General features: G+C 33.4%; 1 protein-coding gene and 1 non-coding gene across 6 annotated transcripts in view; one reads left to right on the top strand and one right to left on the bottom strand.

Annotated features, from left to right (window-relative positions):
- The window catches only part of LOC124534735 (furin-like protease 2), a 285,263-nt gene that overhangs the window by 210,192 nt on the left and 57,536 nt on the right, over positions 1-17,535 (top strand). The gene's annotated exons all lie outside the window — the stretch shown is intronic.
- On the bottom strand, positions 12,799-12,880 carry Trnas-gcu. Its single transcript has one exon. It is a non-coding gene; the product is annotated as a tRNA-Ser (tRNA).

Here is a 17,535-nt window from a genome sequence, read left to right as displayed (position 1 = left end):
ATATGGAAACCGTTTCATAAACAGTTCCAAGAGTATTGTTTATGCTTTGAGAGACCGTGTTCCGTTCTCGCACAATGGTTCATTAGCGCGTTAGCGGCACGACTTTATGTTACGAGTATAATCAAACGCTTGTCCGGCGTGCGTTCTCCGGTGACGTGTTTGTACGTTTCTGTTGCAACCGTTGAAATTCCATGTTTCCTTGCAATTTCAAACTTGTTCTGATTCGTCCGATTTTCGAGGTACCAATTCCGGAATCTCCACGCTATGAAGTCACCAGAGCTCGGTTTCGTATTTATGTCTGTATGGGTTCGAGATTTCGATTTTCATGTGATGATATGAATGGATTCCCGTTTCGGATTACTAATTCGATTCATATATTCAATTCCAAAGTAAAACAAATGAATACAGACTTTACTCACGAGAAAAGTCAAACTCGGACAATTAACAGAATAGAAACATAAAAGATTCAGTTCGTGACAGACCGTTCTTTTGTCCTTCTGCCTCCGGTCAATAACGTGATCAAGGTCACGTTTACTTCGTTCAATTTGTTTTTTATAATCGATACTCGTAATTATTATGGTAAATATTAAATAAATAAGTATCCTGGATAATAACAATAAGTCTGGATGTAATGATAATAATTAATTAATTAACAATGCAGATGGTATAATTATCGATACACAATATCCAATTAAAACGTAATGATATAAACATTCGGTTTTGTAATACGAAACATAGACGTCGTCGCGACGCGCTGCAGACGATGGCGTCCCCTTTGAGATACGAGTACGTAATGTAATATTCCATTGAAAAGCAAACAGTGACAGGTGTTCTCAAATCGGTATGAAAAATGCGACGCCTGGAGAATTACCTAATGGAGGTATGTGTCAACGGATAGAAGCACGAATAGAGTTTTCGGATTCTTTGTGCCCGTAATAAGCACCAAATATGCCAGATGCTCCGGGAATTCTCTGCCCTAGCGCTCCATTTATCATGGACGTATGTTTGTTATATATTTCTACGTTAAAAATGTTTTTCATTGTGCCTTATAAAGTCGCAACGGAGGCACTCGGGACGGAAGGAAGACGGACCTTTCCTGTAGCTTGGACCCTCGGGAAAAATTAATGAGAAAAGGGTTCATTAGAAAGCATACATCTGCTAGACCATATAGTGTATAATTTATGAAAAGTGGCTGTTTTCTTTGTTTACACGAATTCTAGAGACAAAGCATATTTGTACAATTTCCTCTACAATACGTTTTATACAACAAACGACTCGTTTAACTTTCTCAGGATAATGGCCTTTGTGTGTTCGGGCATGAGAACTAAAATCGCATATATTGCCGCGTTTTGTAACACCTAAGTAAGATAAAGGTTGCTCGGAGCCTCCTGAATACTTTCAGCAGTTGCTCGTTGTCGTTAAAGTTTTCAGAACAAAGAGCAATTTTTAATTACAAACTTGGCGGATAAAGTATTTTGAACCTTTCGCGGCGAAGGTTTTCTTTTGTTTGGATAATTTAAAAATATGTTAGATGCTATTTAAAATTAAAGTTAGTCGTTGCTTTTATTATGCCTCGCTTTTGAATACAGTTTATTTAACTAAAATAAGAAATATTATGTACTATTCATCGTGACAAAGAATCGGTACGAGTATTCAGAAAATAGGTATCAACTAAGGCTTCCCATGATCTCTTCTGATCCTAACCCAAAAACAACATATTTGCCTTTTTACGTAGCGGGTGTCCTACGTTCAACAAGATATTTCTCACGAAAACAAATAGAATGCCTCTTGTAGGATAAAATACTTTTTCAATATTGTATTAGATTGCGTAGGAAGAAATGAATTTTTCTTTATTTTTTTGTTTCGTCCTTTGTTTGATAAAACCTCAATACTTCTAATGACTACACGTTTCAAGTACGAAATCTAATTAGGTGGAAAGGTTACAAAGATTTGCCGTAGCTGTTATTATGTTCAGACGCAGTGGAATAATAGGATTAGTGAGTGTCCTCGAAAATGCTTAATGCGTGTTTACCAAAACGTCTGAAGCAGCAGAACTGTATTAGAAGTGCCACGACTTGAGACTGCTTCGAAAATTTTATTAATTATATTTAAAATGGCTAGCTTGGCAAATGGAACACTTCTGGTAAAACGTCTCCTCGGTCCCAAATACATCGGTACTCTAAGATACCTTATCAATACGCAACTGGCTTTGAGAACTGCTTTTACGTTGTTACACTGATATCGGCTTCGCCTGCAGTATAGGTATTTGTGGTATTTTGTGAAAAAATTGAAACGAAATTTCTATTTATGAAAGAGTTTCATTTGTCGTTGATATTTAGGTAGTTCCCTATAAACAAGTGGCAGTTTTTTTTAGAAATGATTTTATATTCAATAAATATTTTCAACATTTATTTTTGACTTCGATTTACCTGAACTCTTTTTGGTAATAATGTTCACAGAGATTACTCGGTTTTGTAGTGTACTTCTATGGAAACGTTTATTTCAACAATGACCTATCAGGTTTTATATATATTGACTTAGGGTCTTTTAAATATTACGACGCACTTAAATTTAATGTAAAGTTTCTTCTAAAGAAGTTGCTCTTTTAATTTATTTTCCTCTATGGTCCATGATTAGGCTGTGCGTGATTGGACAGTGAAATACGAAAAACGAATTTAACACTCAGGCCATTAGTACGTCCATTACCTCTGCGGTAAGTAGGTTTACTGGACCGTTGTAGCTGGGTGGCTTTACTATGACGCATATTAGTAATTGGAGGCTGTTCAAAGATAATAATTGAATTGACATGTTTTACTTAGTGGTAGGGCTTTGTGCAAGCTCTTCTGGGCAGGTGCCACCCACTCATCAGATATTCTACCGCCAAAAAACAGCATTTAGTATTGTTGTGTTCCAGTTTTAAGGTTGAGTGAGCCAGTTCCCAAGGTTAGTGGCACATTGGCGATGTAAGGAATGGTTAATATTTCGTACAGCGTCCATGGGCGGTGGTGACCACTTACCATCAAGTGACTCATAAAGTCCATAAACCTATAACATAAAAAACAACATATTTTTTTACATAATAAAGTTAAACAGATGGGTGGTAAAATAGACCACGTTATATTTTGAACCATTGAAGAAACCATTCCTCGCTATCAACCTTGGAAACAAAGTTGGTATGTCCTTTATTACACCCTGTAACTTAACCGAAGGTTGCAGGTTTAAAACTCAGTACTAAATCTACTTAAGAGGTAAGATTTCAGACTAATTATAATCTTAATAAATATACCTACGGATACAGAACTCCTATTCAGATGTAGACTAATGAACTAAACTAATTAATAGTCGGTCTATCCCTGTATACCAATATATATTGGAGCTCGCTTAGGCTTACTTAATCGTACATTGAATGCATAGTTCTAACATATTGGAGCGAATTCCTGTAATTCCGCGTGTAAGCGTTCGTGTCTATAAATTAAAGAGGCGAAACTCAAATAATGTTAAGTATTAAGACATTCATGAAACATATAATCGTTGTGAGTATGTAATGACTTATAAGCTCCTTGCTTAAGATGGATTTAAGACGTTATTGAATGGGGAAATGACTGACTTCCTCCGATAAATGTTTTCTTATTGATAAGCCGTCTGAGTAGGTATCATAGATTCTCCTAGTTCATAGTAATAGTTAATCATAATTTCTAGTAGTTCGATTTGAAGGTAAAGTGGGCTAGTGTAACTACTTAAATGCTACATCTACCCTTGTAGATTTAAAAATAAATTATTTTAATTTTATAATAATTTTTTTTTTCTTTTTGTTTGGTATAGGTTGACGGACGAGCAAACTGTAATAAATATGAACTATTCCTTACATCGTCAATGTGCCACCAACCTTAGTAAGATGTTATGTCTCTTGTGCCTGTAGTTACACTGGCTCACTCACCCTTCAAACCGGAACACAATAATACTGAATTCTGTTATTTGGCGATTGAATAACTGATGAGTGGGTGGTACCTACCCAGACGGGCTTGCACAAAGCCCTACGACCAAGTGAAAAGACGAGTTAAAATTTTCAAAGATCTCAATGTCTGATTATACATATTGTTTATAAAATATTCCTTATTTCTTCAAGGTAAAATATCCCAATATCGTTATAGAGACAAAAATTTCCAGAATGAATCTATTGATATTAATTAGAAATCTTTGTGTTATAAATTTACTGCGTAGTTTCTATATTCGTCATGTAAATCGAATCCAATTTCCAAGATTTTGTTAAAGCCTATCTTACCTATGTCATGGAAAGCAATTTAAAATCCGTTTTGTCGACTTGAATTTAATCGAACCATTCAGAGATAGTTTTAGGCGTTACGAAACATTGCTTAAGCTTGCTTTGATATATAGCCATCCATGTTAACCGTATCCCGTATCGATCTTTCGTACCATTTAAATGAGAATTATTAATATACACGATTTAATTAAATATACATTACAGATTAAAAGGACCTAGTTATTTCCGCATATGAGGCAATAAATTTTTTATTCATTTTATTTGAAGTAATTCAACAGCGATATAATTACCGTTTATATAAGTAATGGATTTACATTTAAAATGGGTCAAGTGCGAGTAGGACTCACGCACTGAGGGTTCCGTATTCCACCAGATAAATTTTACAAACAGACACTGATGTAACAAATTTACGCGTTGTTAAAAGGTGTTTCTTAATTTACATTGACTAAATAATTAAAAATATTACATATTATATGTGACGTGCATATTGCGGTTAATGAAATTGTACATTATTTAATTATAACGTCAGTTTTGGTAAAATTGATTTTTAAATATGACGTTTAATTGTTAAACTTAACATAAATTCAAATTTGTTTCAAGCAGCCCTCGATGTATTGAATATAGTTTTTGATATGAGAGTTATATTTGCAATAATAGTAACGAACATTTATAGAATCGACCGATTAAAACGATCGAGTTATGCCTTTACAGCCAATCATCTATTCCAATCGAAGAAGGAATAAATATAAATGAAATTCAGATGCCGACATTCCACGCTCTATGTCACATTCTTTTCATCCACATACACTACAGTTCTTGATTAATATACGATTTCAAATACAAAAAAATCCACTTTAATCTGATTCCCAAAATTCAGAAAACAACTTTTTATGTATTATTTTTATTCCTTCATGAATCCATTGTGATTATCGTATACCTATCATAGACCAATGATATCGCGTCATTTCAAGGTCAAATTTGTTTATGTATATATCTTTTCATATAACAAAAGATATGACTTTTAAATTATAAGTTGAATGCCATAAATCAAACATTTCATCTATTGACGAAGGCAGTCCCTCCGAGTTAAATTAACAGCTTACGTGTATGAGAGACGCTGCTACTTACAAGATGTTTTGTTGTCAAGAAGATTTTCATAAAGGTACCGTCAGCAAAAAATGTCAATAATAATTTAAATAGCAGGGGTGTCTTCGTGATGGAATAGATCTATATTTGTATATGATTTTATATCTGAAACTTAATTTACGCAACATTTAAAGTAATGTTTTTTTTTTAGAAGCTTTTTTTTTTAAACCAGTATCAAGTCTTACAGGCTGAATTAGAACCACTTTCTTATCATACATAGTTAAAACTTCATGTTAGTTCAATTCAGATGTAAATTCTTTTTTATGCTGACTATGACTTGATTAGATCTGCGATTGATTCCAGGTGAAGGAACTCCTCGATGGTCTACAGCTGAGCCATTATTATAAACGACAAAAGCTTGTTTTTTAATATTAATTTAATAATTTCTCATAAGAAAATACGTGGAAGTAAAAGAAATTTTCTCTTTCAAGCGAAGGATATAATTTATAACGTTACAAAATTTAATGAAATACGATCTGGGGAAACGCTTTTATAGGAAAATAATTTTGGTTATAAATTTATAATTCAACCATACACCCATAGAATTTTAATTTTATCTATTTTTCGCACGTATAGGTTACCGAAAGCGTTTTATTATTTATTCAAAGCTATACAGTATCGTATCGTGTGAACAAACACAGCTGATTCGAACGCAACATTGGAGCGAAAACATGCGAACCATTTGGTATTCACCTAAAACATGCTCCTCGTGCTGATGGAAGGCAATGTGAACGTAATTCCAATAGCACAGGGTTGATAATCGATTGTTCTAACATGTTGGTAATGATTAAGTGTCGGTATTAATTGCATAGATTATATCTGTTTCAGTAAATTCATTAATGGGTTAGTAGTTACTTTTTTTGAAAAACATTTATTTTTTAACATTTGATTCTGGGATATTTATTTTGCTGAATATATTGATGCGATGTCATGTCTGTAGCTCAAGAAGAGGTCGAGTTAAAATAGAAATGTTATCCGTAGTACCAATATCCCAATAAAAAGTACATTATACATTACATATATGTATATAGCACAACCGCACAACCATTATATGGAACCAGCTTTCGCCGGCGGTTTTCCGAACCGATACGATTTGGGAACCTTCAAGAAAAAAGCGTAGTCCTTCCTTAAAGGCCGGCAACGCACCTGCAAGCTCCCCGTTGTTGTAGATGTCCATGGGCGGTGGTCATCATATCATATGAGCCAGATAACAAAAAAAGTGATATAACAAATTCACTTTTGCATTAATATATGACCTCGATCAAATAACGATTTCAGTAAACAGTTCGGAACCGGTGTGATGTTTTCATGTGTAAACTGGTATCGCATGCGTGCCGGTAATTTCCCGTGACAAACTTAATCGCCGCGCCGCGTTTTAATCGCCCTCGTATCGAAAATTATCTGTAAGTTTTAATTATACAGCTGATAACGAAGTCTATCGGACACCACTATCTCGTTCATTTATTTACACGACGGTTTTAAAAGCAATTTCGATAATATCGGCTCCGTTAATCATGTGATAATTTGTGTAATATTAAATTCAGTGGAACGGCCATTACGAGCCGGTACGCTATTACTCCTCTGAAGGGATTTCACTATGATCCGTATAAATTGAATATCAGTTATGATTTTTTTTTATGTAGTGGAGTGTTTTGCATACAAATATGTTAATTGGGCGTCAAGTCATTGATATATTATTATATGTGTTAAATATGTATATTTATAGGAGTGGAGGTGATAGTAGTTGGTAGACTGCTGGTCAATAAATGATCTCGTGCTCGTAACAAAAATATCTTGAGGAAACCTCCATGTTTTCATTCGGGGTAGGGCTTTTAAGATTTTTAGTCTCTTTTAAGGGTTAGCGAAACAGTGTTACTATATAGGAAAAAACTATTTCGCATTGTATCCGCAGAGAGAAATAAATGTTTTCGCGAGATTAGATTTAGCCTAGCTGATATATGTTTATACAGGTTGTTACTATGACTAATATCGTGATTATGTCTTCACTATTATGATACAGGACGTGGGTTTTGGTTTATGATGGGCGGTTGACTCAGCTGAATAAATTGCCTCCTCTTAATGTACCCGAAACAATTCGTCGTTTTTTTTTCAGAATTAGCATATTCAATTTGAATTTTGATTGAAAAAAATTGAACGATGATATATTTGTTTACAGATGAAACCTCAATTGAATTGTGTTTTTAACTATATTTCAATACAAATATATACATAGCTCGCACTATAAATATTGAAAGAGTTGAATATTCAACGTCGCACTAACTCGGATCACGGAATAACAAATGTTTTTTACGATCTATCGAAAATAAATTTTGTACTGCACTTGCGGCAGAAATGAATTAACTCGCCTTTGAAATTTTAAATTTACAAGTGCTCGACGGGGGATGGGATACAAAAAAAAGGTTCATTTTAATCAAATTAAAATTAGGCTGATACGAGCTGACTGGAAATATTGATACGGATGCTTGTTGCAATAATTTATAACTAAAATATAATATATGTATATATATGTCCTCGTATGCCGTCACGGCGAACATTTCCCCCAATAACCAAAAAACTAAAAAAAAAAAAAAAATAAGAACGAGAATGTTCAAATAGTGTGTAAATGTGTAAACTTACGCATTACACATGTGTGCTTTGTTATTCGTTATTTAACCGTTGATGTCATTATCGCATATAATTTCGCACAGAGACAGTGATTATAATTAGTTTTAGTCTGTTCCGCCTTGAAGGGTGGGTGAGCCAGTGTAACTGGTATAAGGTACATAGCATAGATACATATCTTAGCTCTCAAAAGGTTTTTTTTTTTTATGGTATAGTTTGGCGACGAGCATATAGGCCACCTGATGGTAAGTGGTCACTATCACCCATAGGCAATGAAGCTGTAAGAAATATTAGCTATTCCTTACATTGTCAATGTGCCACCAACCTTGGGAACTAAGATGTTATGTCCCTTGTGCCTGTAGTTACACTTGCTCAATCACCCTTCAAACCGGAACACAACAATACTGAGTACTGTTATTTGGCGGTAGAATAACTGATGAGTGGGTGGTATCTACCCAGACGGGCTTGCACAAAGCCCTACCACCAAGTCAGTATCTTTTTAACCTGTAAATGTGTACCTAACATCTGCAAAAATAGCGGGTGAAACTATGGGAAAATAGTGATCAAATAAAAAAGGTTATTTTAAATTAAAAAGCAGCGTCACGAAATTCGATTAAATTCGTGTAGTATATTTAATATAAATAGCATATAGAACGGCTTTCATTTCGCAAATAAAAGCGGTAATACAAAAAAAATGTTAATTCTGACCCGAGCCTCGTTCCACATGAAAATAAATATACATACCCAATTTAAATAACACGATATTTCAATTAAATACAAAAACAGTTGACTAGCCGTCTCTCCTCATCCGGACTTGATTGATATTTTAATTCAGAATATCTTGAATATTAATTGAAATAAAAAGTAATAGCCTTTAAATGTTCCTGTGATGGAAAGTGTCTCCTGTAGAAGAAGGATGGAGTTCCAGCGTAAGATAAATATGGGACAATATCACATACATTACTCTGATCCCAATGTAAATAGCTAAAGCACTTGTGTTATGGAAAATCAGAAGTAACGACGGTACCACAAACACCCACACCCAAGACAACATAGAAAATTAATGAATTTTCTACATCGACTCGGCCGGTAATCGAACCCGGGACCTCGGAGTGGGGTACCCATGAAAACCGGTGTACACTACTCGACTACGGAGGTCGTCAAATGAGTATGAAGGTTTTATTCAGCCCGGTGAATAAATTGACTTGAAAACTCAGTTCGTCCGTGACAGGGCTTGATCCAGTTATCATCGAATAAGTGCCACCTATTCTTACCAATATTTCAATAATTGGAATTGCATATTAGAAATTTCAAATTATTGTAAGGATATCACTCCTGGCTAATAAAAAATAACAGTAATTTGAATCAATATATTATTTATATATTTATGAATTATTATAATTGTGAGGGTAACACTGTCTATCTGTCTGTCTGTTACCTTTATACGGTACCCACTGAACTGAACTAATAAGCTGAAAACGCGTGCGAAATCGCGCTTAAAGATTAGTATATGTTTGTTGTAATCAAAAATAAATAACTTCTATTTGTCGCAGCATACAATAAGTGTATAAACTGTTTTAGAAACTGCTTTAGCAGTGTATTAAAGTGTTAAGAGCACGCGAACTATATATTGACGAATATTTTAATACATAAAGTACGAATCAGACAAACTTCGCTCGTAAACGGTAAATTTACTGTTATGACGTCACAGCGATTCCCGCCGTAACTGCGTTATCATAAAGTATTCATCAAAATTACCAATTTCGTACGAATCCATTATTTAATGATTGTCCTTTTGTTTCTCTATATTTAACTCGTGTAACGGACTATATTAAAGCTTACCGTTGAAACATATGATCGGTTTAAAAATGTACTGTTATTTAAATAAGTTACAAGATTACATGTAATGTTATATATATTGTTCGAAATGTCGTACCTACTTTGAAATCTCGCAAGAAAATAGCTTAGACAAATATATTGGTCTAACTTAGTTGCCTACTTCTGACCAGTAAGTTTAAGTAAGTTAAAAATATTAGAATGCCTGTGTACCTTAAATTCTTCTTATTATTATTCTTCTTCCTTATATTTATTAATTTTTGTTCTGTTTATGTTTAATTGATATGCTACGTTGTGAAATGAAAATAAATATAACTTAAAGTAACATGTTCGTGGAGCAACAAACATAACTATAAAAAGTAAAAAAAAAAATGTAATCTCATAAAAGGATAATTTAAATCGTGAAGTTATGTTATAGATATTATAAGTATTATAAGATAGTTAACGACATCTGAAGTACGCTAGGGTCTATGAGTCTAGGGTCGATAATTTTTCCATGTAATAACCCTAAATATTTTATTATTTAATAAATTTATCATTTACATTTTATCGATGCCGGAATAAAAATAACGAACGCGAGTGCGTTGGATCGCGATGAAATAATAAGCGGCTTCAGACAACAACGGAGGTAATTAGGCTTTATAACTTAAAAGGTTTCTTATCTAACTCAATTTATCCTAAGTAGCCATCCGCGGGGAGGCTTTGTTTAGAGAATTGTTCGCACGCACTCTTTAGCTTCGAACCGAAATTGTGTTGTAATTTTTATACTGAACCCGGATTTCTGCGCAAGATTCTCAGAAATTAATAGGTAAATTTGAATAGTCGGCCTGTTTGTTTAAGTTATTTCATGTTCAAAATCTAAATATTGTTTATTAAATTTTAATAAGCACTTTTAAAATATTTTATTTTTTATATATGTATGTATAAAGAAACGAAATCACTACATCGCATAAAACAAAGTCGCTTTAATGGCGAGTCGCGATAAAATCTTAAATAAAACTACGCAACGGATTTTGATGCGGTTTTTTAATAGATAGATTGATTCGAGAGGAAGGTTTTTGTATATAATACATGGACAATACAGTAAAGAAACACTGATAATTTTAAAAGTTTGTAATGTGATGTCGTTAATAAACAAATTCTGTGGTATATTTAGTAACAGTATTGCACCCGTGCGAAGCCGGGGCGGGTTGCTAGTACTCACATAAACAAAATAATCAATAAGTTGTTGTTCGCTACTTAAAACTCTTGAAATAATTGGTGCTTCTTTCGGAATTGAATCCAGGTCCTTATCTCCAGCCGTATAAGCTAACTACTGGACAAACGAGTACAAGTATTGTTTTATGTATTCAACTCATTGAACTGTCAATGTACGTTCCGGTTATCATCGCAATCACTTGTAATAATTGTTAAAGCCTTGAATAAAATATTTTACATAATCAAGCGAGTTTCTAGTGAGCGTTTAAATATTTTTTTTTTGTGGCAATACCTCTTTGATGTTAGATTGATTATTTGATTTTAATTTAACATTAAATATTTAAAAATATATATTGTTTTGAAGCAATAAATATATTTACTAATAAATATGGTTTTAATAGGGAATGTCTTAACTTCAAAGTATTAAAAGTAATCATGTTTTAAACAAAATTCGTGGAAAGGGCGTATATACCTGCTGTCTGGGCTTTTTGTAGATTTTATTCGTACGTTGTAAATATTAACAGTCCCTTACTTTGACAATGTATCAATAATTTCTGGAACTAAGATGTTATGTCCTTTCGTACCTGTGGTAATGTTTCGCTCACCGGAGCACAGTAATACTATTTCGCTGTTAGACGGGCGAATATCTGATGAGCGGTTATCGATAGGCTTACACGAAACCCTATTACCGGTTAAGGGCGGAGCTGTACTTATAATTCGTTTATTTAATTTCACTTCGCATAGAGTTGTACCGGAAACAAAGCCATTTCCTTTAGAAGTCGGGTCGTCGCTGCGCTCACGGCGTTTGTACGTATTCTCTTAGAAATGACTTGGGAACTGTTCTTGGTCGTATTTTTATGTTATCAGCGTAATGTTTTTTTTCTCATTACTTGTAATGCCTTGTATTTTAGCACACTAAGGCTTTTTGTTCCGCTAATTTATTTAAATCGATGAGTAATTAGTATGATTTAATATGATTTTTTTTTTACGTACGGTATTAAAAAAAATATAAATGAAAAAAGTATGGATGTATAATTCAGCAACTGTGCCGCTTATCCTAAAGTACAAATCAGGAAAACAGTCAAGTTGTTTAGAATTATAAGAATACCTCCGAAACGAAATTTAAAATACATATTCAATAAATTAAGCAACAAAACAAACGGTGTAGAAAAATAATGTTTTAAAGCGAACATTGAATAATGTATTTAAACATTATAAAATTTACATTTTAAACAAGTGGAATATATAATGAAATCAACGATAACATGGAATAAAAACTATTTATAGAGCGGTTGCTCGTTAGACGGTTCTATAAAAAAAAACACAAAACGATGTACGCGTTGTAAGATACAAAACCTTTGAATATAATGAATTAATTGAAAATCAGTATTACAAACAGACAAATGTTAAAGCCCGTTTCTCATTGTGAACAAAATCCTTCTTTTCCTACTACAGGCTGTTTATCAGAATTCCTATCGACACGTGGAGGTTTTCTCACGATTATATTCCTAAACCTATAAGGTCATTGACCTGTTTTTTTTCTTTGTTATTTGTAAATTTTATAAATACTGATCGGTCTTATTAATTTTCTTTTTTTGATTTCGATTTTTTTTTCGTTTACTTTACAGGTTTCATTTAATTTGATGTCTGTATTACTAAATTGTTATAAATAAACTTTTATTTCTGTAATAAACTAAATGATCAAAAATACATATCGACGAGGATGGGATTCGAACCCACGCGTGCAGAGCACATTGGATTAGCAGTCCAACGCCTTAACCACTCGGCCACCTCGTCATGTAAGTGTGACATGAAATTATAGTACGTTCTCTGACTTTTCTTTCACTTTAACATGTTTGAACAGTTGTTTGGTTATAGTATCGTTGAATAGTACCGTTAGTTGGCCAGTTCTCCATAGAATATGCTAGTTTATGTTTAGTACAATTAATTATGTCTTGTATCGAATGAGTTTTAATATTTTTTTATAATATTAATGTACAATATTCTCGATAATATTACATACATATATTTTCGTTTTATTATATATAATCGTTCAAATAATGTTCTGTATTTTATGAATATATTATAAAATGTTTATATAAAAAATAATTATTGATTCCTACCTTTCAGATAAGACATCGTGTAATAAAACCGGGACGCCTATTTTATTAATCTGCTTATTTTAATTTTTCCATTTTTAAATATTTTAAATTGATTTAAATAATTATTTCATTACAAAATAGTATGGAGTGTAAAGTGTGTTACATATAAATCCAAAAAATAAAAATGAAGACTCAGACTTACTCCTATGACACAGGAAATAAAAGTAACATAAGAGTTTACATATATATTGTACTAATTTTATAGTGTTAAAAACTTAATATAATATTTTTTAAGTCAAACAATAACGAATATAATGATAATAATTTAAACGCTGCGTCGTGTTTTTGGAATGTCGAAATATTTGTGGCACAAAAATAAATGTTGTGTTAATTGGTGGTAGGTGTTTGTGCAAGTCCGTCTGACATGTAATGTATTGTTTTAAAGTTCTATCAGTACCAAGGTCTATGGGCAGTGGTGACCACTTACCATCAGGTGGCAAATGCTGGTAGATGTTATGAAGTATAAACAACGATTGTGTAATTATTTATTTTAGAAATGAAATATATTTTTAAAATTAGTTACAATACATTACAGGGAGGTACTAACTCAGGCTTAATAGGCCGTAGATTATTAAGCTTAACTTCAGAATGCAATGTTTTCGTCCATTGCGTCTCATTCATATTCCGAAGAAGTGTTGTAATTATTCACGCGCACCGGGCATATTATGTAAGTTTTAATGAAAGCACGGCTCCATTAGACGCGGAATATTCATTCCCTTGATGACCTCCTCGAATAATAATGCCGGGGTATTATTTATTGTAGCCGGCGAGTACAATGCTAGCTAAAATACCCCCGGTATCTTGAATAAGTCTTGAGATTCTTTCCTTTATATAAATTCCAATAATAGTGCTGCTTCTAATTAAGTCAGCTGGAATGGTTTTCGTTACGTTTGTAATAACAAGGCTAGGTAACTGTCGCTTCTGAAACGATGCCGATCTACAGAAATATATTTTTCTTATGCTTATACAGAAGAATATACAAAAGTATTCCAAAAAAGCTGTATAGTATTATTAATACAAGAAATAAGAATAAACTTGTAACCCCTACTATTCGTTTGTATACGGCACAGAGAACGTTTTTGGGCAATGGTATACGCATACATAAGACGCCGGGAAATATAATCAATTTACCATTTACAAAATTAAAAGTTTGTTATGACTAAATTTGATAAATGAATCTTATTATTTATTATGAGAGTTTTTTTTTATTATTTAGGCTTGAGTTCCATCACAGGATACTAATTATTACAAAAAGACAATTGTAAATCTGTTTATTTGAAAAGATCAATGCGAGTTTCTTGCCGTTTCTGCTCGCTGGAGACTGCTTTAAGAAATGGTGGTAGTATTTAAATATCGTCGATTCAAAAACGTTTCATTGTGAAGTTTCCTTGTGAAGTAATCGTCTATATCAAATCATATTATTTTGGTCGATCCGTACATATTGGCAATGAAAGGGGAACTATAATATAAAACTTATTGTAGGTTTTTGGTTTCCGTACCTCTGTCTGTCTATTCCTGGTCCCTTTGAATAATGTCGCAGTTTATTTTGTCGGTTTATTGGTTTGGGAGAATCTGGGCTTAAAGGGTTTCGTTATTGATTTTTCAATTTCTGACATCAGAATATTATATTACTTATACCCGGAAATATCGATACGTTATCCTCTCTATGAGTCCAATTCGCACTTTGCCGGTTTTTCTAAATACCACGAATTCCCTGCCGCGGGTAGAATCCAATTAAAAAATCGTTTTTAAAAAATTTTTACGCGATCCCTTTTTTTTTGTTTTTGCGTCCGTGTAGTGGAGTTACGCGTTACACGTTTCCTCTAATATCGTACATCTCTCTATGCAATATCATGGTTCCGTAGCTTCGTTGCTGTGTAAAATATGAACAAACCACGATTACGTATTACGTACTTGAATTACAAATAAATGAATATGCAACATCACATACATTACTCTGATCTCAATGTAAGTAGCTGAAGCACTTGTGTTATGGAAATCAGAAGTAACGACGGTACCACAAACACCCAGACCCAAGACGACATGGAAAACTAATGGTAATCTACATCGACTCGGCCAGTCGAACCCGGGACCTCAGAGTGGCGTACCCATGAAAACCGGTGATCAAAAAAGATGATAATATTTAAATATATAAAAATATGTGTTAGCTGTTTTTGTTTGGGATAAGCTCCTTCTTTTCAAAGAGCGAGGAAGTCTAAGCCCAGTGAGACTCTTATAAGGTAACAGCCACTTTTTACCTTCATTTAAAACATTATTTTCTACTTTTATTCTTGGTCTGTTATTATTATTAGATTTTCACAATTGTTCATCTTTACCTTCATGCTAGTTACTTCTTATAGTAATATTTGTACTCAGTATACACTAAACCATGATAGTAATCAAAATATATGATTATAAGGAAGGTAACGCGTCACGCAATTAATTACTTTATCATTTATCAGCCGTCGTTTGGATGTCGTGGACAAGACTGTGTCCGTTTCGTCGTGTTGTCTTTGTTCAATCGACGCTATAGTTATGTTCTCCATAACGATCTATTTAAATGCCCAGCAGGACAAACAATAGACAATACTTAATACGATTCCCGTTCTTCCGATAAACATATATACAAGTCTAGCTAGTAAACATATGAGCGATATGTTTTAATAATGAATAACTGATTTACATTATGTCATTTGCGATTAGGCAACACCTAGTGATTTTTTATTCTACAGATAAACAGTACTATTGTGGTCGAGTTCAAGTTCAAAGACTGAGTGACTCAGTGTCATTACAGGCACAAGAGATGTCAATTCTCAATTTCCATCCTTACCATCCATCATCATCATCAGCCCGTTTTATCCCACTGCTGGACATAGGCCTCTTCAAGTGCACCCCACTGTGGTCTTTCTCCGGCTACTCGCATCCAGCTTCTGCCTGCCTTACGATCCATTCATCAATAACTTCTAGCACTAAACTAGTACTATGGTTGCGTTCAAGTTAGACTCAGTGACCCAGTACCATTAGAGACACAAGATACAAGTTATTTATTTCCGTCCTATTGACGATTTAAAAACATTTATTTCCTACAGTGATGGTAGGTGGTATTCGGTCAAATTGTGGTTTATTTGCGAGTACGGCTAAAATAATAAAATCATTATGGTTATATATTAATGTATTCATTACGGTCGTCATCGTTAGTAACGTATTTACGAAAATCCATTCGGTCTGTTGTCACGTCAATACTTGCCGTTTACCGTTTGAATGGTTATGGGATAGGGTTCTGCACGCTGACAATTGTAAATAATAATTATGGGATATTATGTATGCTTGGTACAAAACACTCCTTTGATTAACAATACATCATCATTACATAGTATAAAGCAAAGTCGCGTATCGCTGTCTGTCCTTATGTATGCTTGGATCATTAAAATTAGACAACGGATTTTGGTGATGTTTTTTTTATAGATACAGTGATTTGAGAGGAAGGTTTTTGTATATAAGACATGGACAATTTAGTAAAGAAACATTGATAATTTTAGAGGTTTATTCTAAAATTATCAGTGTTTTTTTACTCTTAATGCAATGCATCCGTGTGAAGCCTTGGCGTGTCATAGTTTATACATACCAAATTTTGGTCTCTTTTCTGAAAAGATTTGACTCCCATATTTTAGACAGTAAAAAAAGGAAAGCATGAGGTGCAATGGGAGCATCCTTGTTTTATACCGTGCCGATGTTGTACTAAATATTTTTGTCAGCCGTAAAAGCCTGCAAAATCTTTTTTCGCGCAATGTTACAGGACACTGGTCCGAACCCAAACGAATGGGATAAGAGCAGGTTGCATGACTGATTTGTGAAACACAGGAATTCTTTAAGTTAAAAATGTATCACATATAATTTTATAAATGTGAAAGCCAGTCTGCCTGTCCGTCCATTTGCTCTTTCACGACCAAACCGCTGAACCGAATTTAATGAAATTTGATTGAAGCAAACTTGAACTCCAAGAAATGACATATAGTCCATTCCAATGACAAAAGGAAACATTCAAAACATACCGTATTTTTCAATATCAAAAGTATTTTGTTGATAATTCCACTATATGATTAACTACAAACAGTTCTTGATTAATATATCTTAATTTGTAATACAACAATATTTCACTAAACTACATAGATCCGCTTTAATTTCACTTCCAAAGTAACGAAAACATTTTTGTCGACATTCAAAACGCCATTTCTCGATGACGAACATTAATAAAATTTTAACAAAAAGAAAAACCGACTTCAAACAAAA

This window comes from Vanessa cardui, chromosome 13 (genome assembly GCF_905220365.1).
Source record: "Vanessa cardui chromosome 13, ilVanCard2.1, whole genome shotgun sequence".
Classification (NCBI taxonomy): Eukaryota; Metazoa; Arthropoda; class Insecta; order Lepidoptera; family Nymphalidae; genus Vanessa; species Vanessa cardui.
Note: the sequence above shows the minus strand (reverse complement) of the source record. Positions and strands in the feature narration are given on the sequence as shown.